Source organism: Haematobia irritans, chromosome 3, assembly GCF_050003625.1.
Source record: "Haematobia irritans isolate KBUSLIRL chromosome 3, ASM5000362v1, whole genome shotgun sequence".
In the NCBI taxonomy this organism is placed as follows: domain Eukaryota; kingdom Metazoa; phylum Arthropoda; class Insecta; order Diptera; family Muscidae; genus Haematobia; species Haematobia irritans.
In genome coordinates, this window is record NC_134399.1 from 45,826,199 (window position 1) to 45,837,869 (window position 11,671).

At 38.5% G+C, this 11,671-nt stretch overlaps 1 long non-coding RNA gene across 1 annotated transcript; it reads right to left on the reverse strand.

The window, feature by feature from the left end:
- LOC142230642 (uncharacterized) lies at positions 1 to 1,146 on the reverse strand. The gene is made up of 3 exons (XR_012720758.1): positions 775 to 1,146; positions 372 to 709; positions 1 to 308 (listed from the first exon to the last, which is right to left on the reverse strand). It is a non-coding gene; the product is annotated as an uncharacterized LOC142230642 (long non-coding RNA).
- Positions 1,147 to 11,671: the final 10,525 nt, after the last annotated feature.

The following is an 11,671-nucleotide window of genomic DNA, read 5'->3' on the forward strand; positions in this document are numbered from 1 at the left end:
ATGTTGGTGTCACATAACTATTAATTAATTAATTAATTATTAATTAATATGCTGGCAGTTTGAAATAATTACTATCGAGGAACTTGCTGGCCTGCGTGTTGTAATAGATTCCAGCAAGAGCAATTCACAAAATAAGAAACTGATGACGGGATGTAAATTGATGTGATGCACATTTTCATCCAGAAGTTCTTGATATGGGAATTGTTGCACTTTGAAAGTTTTCTGGAAACTTTTCCTTGTTGTTTCTTTCATCATTTTTTCATCGGCCAACATCTTCCAAGAATATAGCATCCAATGATTTTAGTTTTCTGCAAACAATCGATTTTAGTGATTTCCATTAAGTTTTCATTTCACTTTTTATTTTGACTTACCAATTATAGTTAGCTTTTTGGATTAATTCCAGTCTAATGTCCAAAATATTTCGTATTTTTGTATTTCTTCCAACTGATCCAGAAAATTCGATTTCCTCAAGAACGTTGGTGTCACAAAATGGTTATAAAATTCATTAAAATTCCGGCAATTTGCAACTAACGTGCTGGCCAGAGAGTTAGAATAAATTTCTAGCAATATGAATTCACAAAATAACAAATTGAACCGATGATGCGATGTAAATAAAACTAAACTATGTGATTTATCATCCAGTTGGTATGGGAAAGCATAACCAGCCTCTTAATTTTTCCAAGCAGCAGCATCCAAAGATTTTAGATGTCTGCAAAGAGATTTGAGTTTAGTGATTTCCTTAAAGTTTTCATTTCGTGTTTTATTTTTACTTACCAATTATTATAAAATATTTTAAGAAATTTCAGTTGATTATTGATTATCAAAAAATTTCCACATTTTTTTATTTCTTCCACGAACTTCGTTGCACAAAGTAGTATTGAAAACCATGTGGTTTTTTCGTTGCATTTCATGGTAGTGTTTTGTCAAAGTTTTCTCCAATTATCTTCAACACATTTTTAAAGTTTTCGTCAATATTTTGGCGGTTTGGAAGTGATCCGCAAACAATTTGAAAATGTATTGAAGATGACTTGTTTCAAGTCAAGTTGAATTTATGTTGAAAATGATATTTATCCTCAAACTGAAAAGGTGTTGTATTTGAAAAACGCTCATCCTGTGTTTATTGGGATGAGAAAAATTTGCAAAATAAGCGGCGATGCCAGATTGAATTTTATGGAAAATAATTTTTAAAATGTATGGGCCTTTTTCAAGTAATTGAAATAATTGAGATCTGGTAATATTAGCATTTGACAGTAACGTAAGCCATGCGAACGAAAGAAAGGAAGTTAGAGAAACCCAAATCTAGACGAAAGTGAGTGACTGCCGTTCGTTCGCAATTGCTTTCGTTCGGATATCAGAAATAGGCTGTAAATGCTTGCGTACGGACAATGGCACGGAGTATTGTAATCAACAGCTGTCATCAATACTCATCAACCAGCCGTATAGCCCACAGCAAATTGGGGCCGCCGAACGTGCTAACAGGACGATAGTTGAAAAGGCGCGCTGTATGTTATTTCATGCTGGATTACCAAAAAAGTGTTGGGCCGAAGCTGTTGCGAATGCCGTATACATATGTCATAAATCGTTCCCTTTCTGCCTCTGTTGCAAAAAATGTGGACTGGCGAAGAATTGGATTTGTCGCACCTCCGAACTTTTGGTTGTCGAGCCATTGCATATGTACCCAAAGAGAAGAGGAAGAAATGGGATGCAAAATCACGAGAATTCATATTCGTTGGCTACTGTCAAGACACCAAAGGCTATCGTCTACTGGAACTAGATAGTTTACGTTTAGTAAAGAGCCGGGATGTAGAATTTTTTGAGGATGAGTTTCCACAAAGACAATCAAATTCAGAATTCGATGGATATAAATTTCTTGATGTTGTTTACAAAATTGGTTGTCAACAAGAAAGTGATGGCACACAAGAAAGTGATGGCACAGATGATGATACGACCAATGGTGATGGTACAAATTGTGATGGTGTACTGTTTGCTCCAACGTTTTTGAAGACAGTGAAAGCAGTGGTTCATTTTATGATCCCCCAGAACGAAATCAAGTTGAAACCGAATTGGAGACAAATGAAAATAACACCGTCCGTCGTTCAGCTCCCACTCCAAAGTCTGTTTATATGAAGGACTATTATTTGTATTTAGTGGAGGCTGACGTTGTTGATGATCCATTGTCTGCAAGGTATTGTTACGTTTTTATATTTAGGCGTTTTTAATTACCCGACAATTAAAACACAGTTCTTTTAAATAACGACAATCTACAATTTATTTACTATGACTTCACACTTTACAATTCGTTCACACTGAAGTTATTCGTTTGACGCTTTAATTAAGACTGACTCGTTAGCCGCATGCGAGCGCTTTTATATATGACGGTGTGGCAATACGAGAACATTCTGGTAGCACTACAATATTCTGGCAACGCCAGAACATTCTTAGACAATGCTAGAAGGATCTACGACCATTAAGTTATTCGTCTGGTGGCTGCCAAACACATATACACTCACATAGATATATGCTCGCATTACTACAACAACAACAATAATGACAATAGACAATGAGATGAAATGAGAATGCAGAATAACAAAGCAAAGGGGTTGCTATTCTATGAGAGAGTAAGAACTAACATTTTGGTAAGCAAACAAAAGAACATAAACGAAATTCAGGAAAATACTAGAAATGAATAGATGATTCCAACAAGTGATAGCGAAATTTTATCGTCACAATTTGAAATTTTAAATTAACGGAAACTAATTTAAATAAACTTATATCTATAATTATTAAATTCGTAACACTGCCTCCCGCTTAAGCCTGTTCGTCCCGAACAGGCACAGAACCTGTTCCGTAAGGAGCCAATCGTTCCAGATGTACAACTTTCATCTTTGATCTAGGGCTGTCGTCCTTCTGAATCCGGTATACAACATCATTGATCTTCTTGATGACTTTGTATGGGCCTTCCCACTGTGTTTGCAGTTTAGGACACAATCCTTTCTTTCGTTGCGGGTTAAATAGCAGAACCAATTCTTCTTCTTGGAAGCCCTCAGTATTTACAGCACGATCGTATCTCGCCTTCATTCTGTTGCTGACAATTTTTATTTTGTTGCGCTCTGATTCGTGAACTTCACCGAAAGTGTTTGGGATGTCGTTTCTGTTTTCTTCCATGGCGAGCTCATTAGGTTTAGCGCCGAATATCAGATCTCCAGGCAACTTCAACTCAGTTCCGAATAGAACATTGGCCGGTGTTCGAGAGGTGGAATCATGAATGGCAGATCTATACGACAGCAAAAACTTTGGTATATGCTCGTCCCAGTCCCTCTGACCGTTGTCCACTACTTTTCGAAGATGTTCCTCCAGAGTGCGATTAAACCTTTCTACCATGCCATCGGATTGTGGATGTAATGGCGTAGTCCTCGTTTTCTTGATACCAAGGGATTCACACATCTCTTTGAATATGGCCGATTCAAAATTTCTTCCCTGGTCTGAGTGAATCTCGGACGGCACACCGTAGCGACATATCCAGTTTTTGTTGACCACATCCACAATCGTTTTTGCCTCTTGGTTTGGAATTGCATACACCTCCGGCCATTTGCTGAAGTAATCCATGACCACAAGGACATAACGGTTTCCAGAATCACTTACTGGGAAAGGGCCTGCCACGTCCATTGCTATTCTTTCAAACGGGGCTCCTGGTCTATACTCTTGCATAGGACCTCGACTTCTCCTTGTTGGACCTTTCGCCTTCATGCACTTCTCGCAATTGGCTACCCATTCAGCAATTGATTTCTGACGTATCCAACGTCAAAGTACGCTTGTCGCCATTAATAACACCCGCAATAGTTAAATTGTTATTTTTCTGTTGAACTATTGCTATGGAGATGGTGGGGCCATCGTCTGTGGGAGCCAGCTCTTGCCCCGCTGAACTAGCTCGATTTAGTTTAAAGGTGACTCACTTGACTGTGGGGTCACCTTCTTATGGCTATTGTTTGATGGGGATGGCGATTTCGATCTTGATCGCTTACGACGTGCTTTACATTCCCGAGCAACATGTCCAGGCTTATCACAGTTATAGCACTTCATTCTGGATTTTGTTGTCTCCTGCTTCATTTCTTGCATTGCCTGCTTAACGGCTTCTTTCACTGAATCAATCACGGAATTTGATTCGTCATTCTCAGTCTCCACCTTACGTACTTTGTGAACTTGAGGACGTGCTAGTACTCTCGCTGTCTCTTGTGCAAGGGCAAATGTTACAGTTTCCACATATGTAGCTTTTTGTGACGCATATGTTGCACATTTTATATCTGGGTCTCGAATGCCATTTACAAAGGTCTCAATTTTGATGCGGTCCACGAGTGGGTGACTCTCTCCTGGATATGCCAAAAGCACCAACCGCTCAACCTCTGTTGCAAAGTCTTGTAGAGTCTCATTTGATTTCTGGATTCTTCCTCTTAATTCCATTCTGAAGATGTCTTGCTTATGTTCTCCGCCGTACTTACGTTGAAGTGCCGCTATTACTTCATTATAATTATTTCTAGAGGCAGCGGGAATGCTTTGTATCACATCAGCGGCGTTGCCCTTTAATGCCAATAGAAGTTCAATTGCTTTGTCATTGTCGTTCCATAAATTTCTAGAAGCAACCATTTCAAATTGGAATTTGAATACATCAAATGAAGTTGAGCCATCGAAAACAGGAGGTTTGGTTTTCGAGCCCTCGATAACGCGCACTGGTCCACCTTTAATTTCCAGCTCTGACATTTTTCTTTCAATGTGTAGAAACCTCTCATCATGAACCATAATTTTCTCATCCACAGAAATAATCTTCTTATCCAGCTCCCCAATTTGGCTTTCGATATGGTCCACACGTTTTTCCATGCCTTCAGCAATTTGTTGAATATTCTCATTTAGAATTCTAGAATTTTCGTCCATCTTTTTTGAATTTTCGTCGAATTTTTCTTCCCATTTTCTAGAATTAGCTTCCATCATTTTGCTCAAAATATTGACCATCGATGTGTAATCAACAACATTAGAAGCTACAGATGGAGTTTCCAGGGCGCTGGCTACTACTGATTCGTCAAGATCTTCCTTATAATCGAACTCATGTGTTTCGATATCAATATTGCGCCGCTCGAACTCTTCCAGTAGACGCTTTTGAAGCTGGGCCTTATTGCCTGTTGTCGGCAGCTCCAGTTTGCTCAATTCCTTTTTTAAGTCTTCCACACGAAGCTCATTAAACTTCATTGTAGATTTTTTTTCGTTATTTCACTTCCGACACCAATTGTTACGTTTTTATATTTAGGCGTTTTTAATTACCCGACAATTAAAACACAGTTCTTTTAAATAACGACAATCTACAATTTATTTACTATGACTTCACACTTTACAATTCGTTCACACTGAAGTTATTCGTTTGACGCTTTAATTAAGACTGACTCGTTAGCCGCATGCGAGCGCTTTTATATATGACGGTGTGGCAATACGAGAACATTCTGGTAGCACTACAATATTCTGGCAACGCCAGAACATTCTTAGACAATGCTAGAAGTATCTACGACCATTAAGTTATTCGTATGGTGGCTGCCAAACACATACACACTCACATAGATATATGCTCGCATTACTACAACAACAATGACAATAGACAATGAGATGAAATGAAATGAGAATGCAGAACAACAAAGCAAAGCAAAGAGAGTAAGAACTAACATTTCGGTAAGCAAACAAAAGAACATAAAAGAAATTCAGGAAAATACTAGAAAATGAATAGATGATTCCAACAAGTGATAGAGAAATTTTATCGTTACAATTTGAAATTTTAAATTAACGGAAACTAATTTAAATAAACTTATGTCTATAATTATCAAATTCGTAACAGTATATTAATTAAAGGTAAAGTCACGAGCAAACGTGTGTACCCCCCATGATAATTATAATGTCAATATAATGTCAGATGACTTAAGTTGACATTTTGTGTATGTGTAGTGTTGTTTTCAGCCAACAATTGTTTATTACAAAGAACAAAAAGTTATTTGAAGTTAAATATATGCCTAAGGCAGACATCAATACAAAACAACAAAAAATGGGGCGAAATTTTTCCGCTACATAAGCGAACGGTATCCTTGTCTCAGTGAAATGGCCTGGGAACAATGCGTAAGTGTGGAGTGACATGTAACAAGTTGGAGGAAATAATTATGAGCTTCTTGTGTATTCTATTTAGGTTCCCGATTTTGATAATCTTTATTTGGATATGAATGGCATTATTCACAATTGCTCCCATTCCGATGATACAAACATCCATCTCAACATAACAGGGGGATATGTTGAAGGACATATTCAACTATATTGACAAGTTGTTTTTTCTAATTAAACCACAGAAATTATTCTTTATGGCCATTGACGGCGTGGCCCCTCGTGCAAAAATGAATCAACAGCGTAGTAGACGTTTTCGTTCAGCCTAGGGATCTATAGTACAAACCAATAATCGATTTTTCGACATTTCGATTATTGACTTTTAATCAAAAATCGATTTTCGATTATTTTTACCAATGAAAATTCGAATATTCGATTTTTCATAATCGATTTTCATAGAAATAATGATTCTAAAAAATATACGATTTTATGAAATCTATTTGTCTTTTTGTGAGTATTATTAACAATAGTTTTTAATAAAAGCAAAAAATTAGTTCCAGTCAAACATGTTAATTTTTAAATTTGTTTAAAAATTAAAATGTTCAACATAAAATTTTTAACATGTGCCAATCATTAATTTTTATTTCCCCAAATAATTGCACTATAAATTCAAGGAAATTGAAAACACAAAGGATTCATTTCCACCAATTTGATATTTTATTTAATAAAATCAGAATTTTTATTTTTCTAGTTCAAAATTTAAACTAAATTTTTGGTGATCAAAACTAAAAATTAGTTAAAAATCTAAAATCGATTTTGCGATTATTTTTAGCTTAATAATCGATTTCGACTTTTTTAGATTTTCATGCCAAAATTCGAATAATCGATTTTCGATTTATAGATCCCTAGTTCAGCCAAGGAAGCTGAACTTTGGAACGATTATTATTATTATTTGTATTTAGTGGAGGCTGACGTTGTTGATGATCCATTGTCTGCAAGGTATATTAATTAAAGGTAAAGTCACGAGCAAACGTGTGTACCCCCCATGATAATTATAATGTCAAACTAAAATGTGTGACGGTTAGTTGCGGTATATATTTTTATATATTGTTACGAATTTAATAATTATAGATATAAGTTTATTTAAATTAGTTTCCGTTAATTTAAAATTTCAAATTGTGACGATAAAATTTCGCTATCACTTGTTGGAATCATCTATTCATTTCTAGTATTTTCCTGAATTTCGTTTATGTTCTTTTGTTTGCTTACCAAAATGTTAGTTCTTACTCTCTCATAGAATAGCAACCCCTTTGCTTTGTTATTCTGCATTCTCATTTCATCTCATTGTCTATTGTCATTATTGTTGTTGTTGTAGTAATGCGAGCATATATCTATGTGAGTGTATATGTGTTTGGCAGCCACCAGACGAATAACTTAATGGTCGTAGATCCTTCTAGCATTGTCTAAGAATGTTCTGGCGTTGCCAGAATATTGTGGTGCTACCGGAATGTTCTCGTATTGCCACACCGTCATATATAAAAGCGCTCGCATGCTGCTAACGAGTCAGTCTTAATTAAAGCGTCAAACGAATAACTTCAGTGTGAACGAATTGTAAAGTGTGAAGTCAAAGTAAATAAATTGTAGATTGTCGTTATTCAAAAGAACTGTGTTTTAATTGTCGGGTAATTAAAAACGCCTAAATATAAAAACGTAACAATTGGTGTCAGAAGTGGGATTACGAAAAAAAATCTACAATGAAGTTTAATGAGCTTCGTGTGGAAGACTTAAAAAAGGAATTGAGCAAACTGGAGCTGCCGACAACAGGCAATAAGGCCCAGCTTCAAAAGCGTCTACTGGAAGAGTTTGAACGGCGTAATATGGACATTGCGACGCATGTGTTTGATTATAAGGAGGACATTGACGAATCAATACTCGTCAATACCAGCAGTGTAGAAAATCCATCTGTGGCTTCAAGTGTTGTGGATTACACCTCAATGCTCAATGTTTTGAGCAAAATGATGGAAGAGAATTCTAGAAAACTGGAAGCAAATTCTCTAAAAATGGAAGAAAATTCTAGAAAATTGCTGGAAGAAAACGCTCTAAAAATGCAAGAAAATTCTAGAAAAATGATGGAAGAAAATTCTCTTCTTTTGGTGGAGAAATTTGACGAAAATTCTAGAATTCTTAATGAAAAGTTACAACAACTTTCGGAAGGTATGGAGAAACGCGTAGACCACATTGAAAGTCAAATTGTGGAATTGGATAAGAAATTTGTGGTTCACGATGAAAAATGTCTACACCTTGAGAAAAAAATGTCAGAACTAGAAATGAAAGGTGGTCCAGTGCGCGTAATCGAGGGCCCAAAAATCAAAACTCCTGTTTTTGATGGCTCATCTTCATTTGATGTTTTCAAATTCCAATTTGAGACGGTGGCATCCAGAAACATGTGGAATGACAACGACAGAGCAATTGAACTTCTGTTGGCATTGAAGGGTAATGCTGCCGATGTAATACAAAGTATCCCAACTTCTTCCAGAAATAACTATAAGGAAGTAATAGCTGCGCTACAACGCAAGTACGGTGGAGAACATAAGCAAGACATCTTCAGAATGGAATTAAGAGGAAGAGTCCAGAAATCAAATGAGACTCTACAAGATTTTGCAACAGAAGTTGAGCGGTTGGTGCTATTGGCATACCCAGGAGAGAGTCACCCACTTGTGGACCGCATCAAAATTGAGACCTTTGTGAATGGCATTCGAGACCCAGACATAAAATGTGCAACATATGCGTCACAAAAAGCTACATTTGTGGAAACTGTAACATTTGCCCTTACACAAGAGACAGCGAGGGTACTAGCACGTCCTCAAATTCACAAAGTACGTAAGGTGGAGACCGAGAATGACGAATCAAATTCCGTGATTGATTCAGTGAAAGAAGCCGTTAAGCAGGCAATGCAAGAAATGAAGCAAGAGGCAAATAAATCCCGGATCAAATGCTATAACTGTGATAAGCCGGGACATCTAGCTCGAGAATGCAAAGCACGACGCAAACGGTCAAGGTCCACATCACCATCTCCATTAAACAATAGCCATAAGAAGGTGACCCCACAGTCAAGTGAGTCACCTTTAAACTAAATCGAGCTAGTTCAGCGGGGCAAGAGCTGGCTCCCACAGACGATGGCCCCACCATCTCCATAGCAATAGTTCAACAGAAAAATAACAATTTAACTATTGCGGGTGTTATTAATGGCGACAAGCGTACTTTGACGTTGGATACTGGTGCATCAAAGTCTATCATTAGATCTGATTTAGTAAAAGGAAAAGTTACACCACTGATTGGAGTCAAGCTACGCACGGCTACAGGGGAACCCGCAACCGTATATGGAAAGGTCGCCGTAAAATTAACTATTGCTAACAAATCCGTTACTTTTGATTTCATTGTGGCCGATATAGTAGACGAAGTTATAATTGGAGCGGATTTCATGATTGCTTTTGGCCTCAATCTGGATATGAAGCGTCGTGTAATGACATGGTGCGATGCCGAAATAACGGTAAACGTGGGATACGACGAGAATACACCTGTCAGACGTTTGACAACGAGCCAGTCAGAGTCTATACCACCGAATGCCGAAGCAATTATATGGGTTTCTATGAATGGAGATTGTGAAGTCGGCCAATTGTGGGTTGTTGAACCAGCAGAAAACAAAAGCAACAACATCTTGATAGCAAATGCCCTGGTAACAACGAACGAAGAGAGACTAATACCAGTTCGTGTCTTGAACTTGTCTGACAATCATGAGCAAATTGTAAAATTTTCTGATATTGGAAAATGTACACCAGCCGAGGCAATAGTCAATTTGGAAGGCAACTCATCAAAGACACATGGAGCAGTGAGAAAACACGTAGAAGGGTATTTCGAGGCTTGGACACGTCATCTATCGCCGTCAGAGAGAAATAAAGCCAAGCAATTGTTGTGGAAAAACGCCTCTGCTTTTGCTTCTGAAAAGGGAAATCAAGGAAGAACATCTGTGGTGAAACATGAAATTAAAACCGCAGAAGAAAGGCCCATAAAACAGGCACCACGAAGTGTTCCCCTGGCAAAAAGAGACGAAGTTCAAAAGCTCATAAAGGAAATGGCGGAGAGTGGAGTGATCGAGCCATCATCAAGTCCTTGGTGTTCCCCAGTTGTGCTGGTCAAAAAGAAAGATGGAAGTACCCGATTCTGCGTGGACTACAGAAAACTGAATGATGTCACCAAAAAGGACAGTTATCCGCTTCCACGCATTGATGACACGTTGGACACACTAGCCGGAACAACATGGTTTTCTACGCTTGATTTGCAGAGTGGATATTGGCAAGTAGAGATCGCCGAGAAAGACAAGGAAAAGACGGCTTTTGGCGTTAATGGCGGTCTCTGGCAATTCAATGTAATGCCGTTCGGGCTCTGCAACGCTCCGGCTACCTTCGAAAGATTGATGGAGCGGGTACTGAAGGGGTTGCACTGGAAGTCGTGCTTGATATACTTGGACGACATCATAGTGATGGGCAAAACATTTGACGAGCACCTTAAGAACTTGAAAGACGTTATCCAGCAATTGTCAGCCGCTGGTCTACGCCTTAACGCAAAGAAATGCTCCCTTTTCCAGCGGGAAGTTAAATACCTGGGTCATCATGTGACTGCAGAGGGCATATCCACCGATGAAGACAAAATCCAAGCTGTCAGAGATTGGCCACGACCCCGAAATCTCCACGAATTAAGAAGTTTCCTTGGGTTATGTACATATTACCGACGATTCGTCCCAAACTTCGCCAGCATCGCCGCTAGTCTCCATAAATTGACGCAAAAAGGTCAGAAGTTCCAGTGGAGCGACGAACAGGAGGATTCATTCCAACATTTAAAAGAACTTTTATGTTCAGCTCCTGTTCTAGCGTATCCTATTCTGGGCGAAAAATTTGTTTTGGATACAGATGCTAGCGCGCATGGTATTGGAGGTGTGCTATCCCAACAGATAGACGGCAAGGAGAAGGTCATCGGATATTTCAGCCGAACGTTGTCCAAGCCCGAAAAGAACTACTGTGTAACGCGACGAGAGCTGCTAGCCGTCATAGAGGGTGTAAAACATTATCATAAATATTTGTATGGACAACACTTCTTGCTCAGGACTGATCACTCAGCTCTACGATGGTTGCTCCAATTCAAGAATCCGGAAGCTCAACTGGCACGTTGGATCGAGAGGCTCCAAAGCTATGATTTCAGTATCGAGCATAGAAAAGGTGGAAAACACGGTAACGCTGACGCTTTGTCACGTCGACCTTGCAGTATAGAATGCAAGCACTGCTCGAAAGCTGAACATAAGGAGGAGATTGTTGATATTCGGCTGTTACACATCGAATCTGGGGTGGACTGGCCAACAGAACAGCGTAAAGATCCCATTTTGAACAAAATTATTTCGGCAAAGGAAGAGAACAAGAAGCCCAGTAAGAAAGACATCGCAGCCGAAAGTCCACTTATGAAATCATACTGGGCTCAATGGGATAGTTTAGTT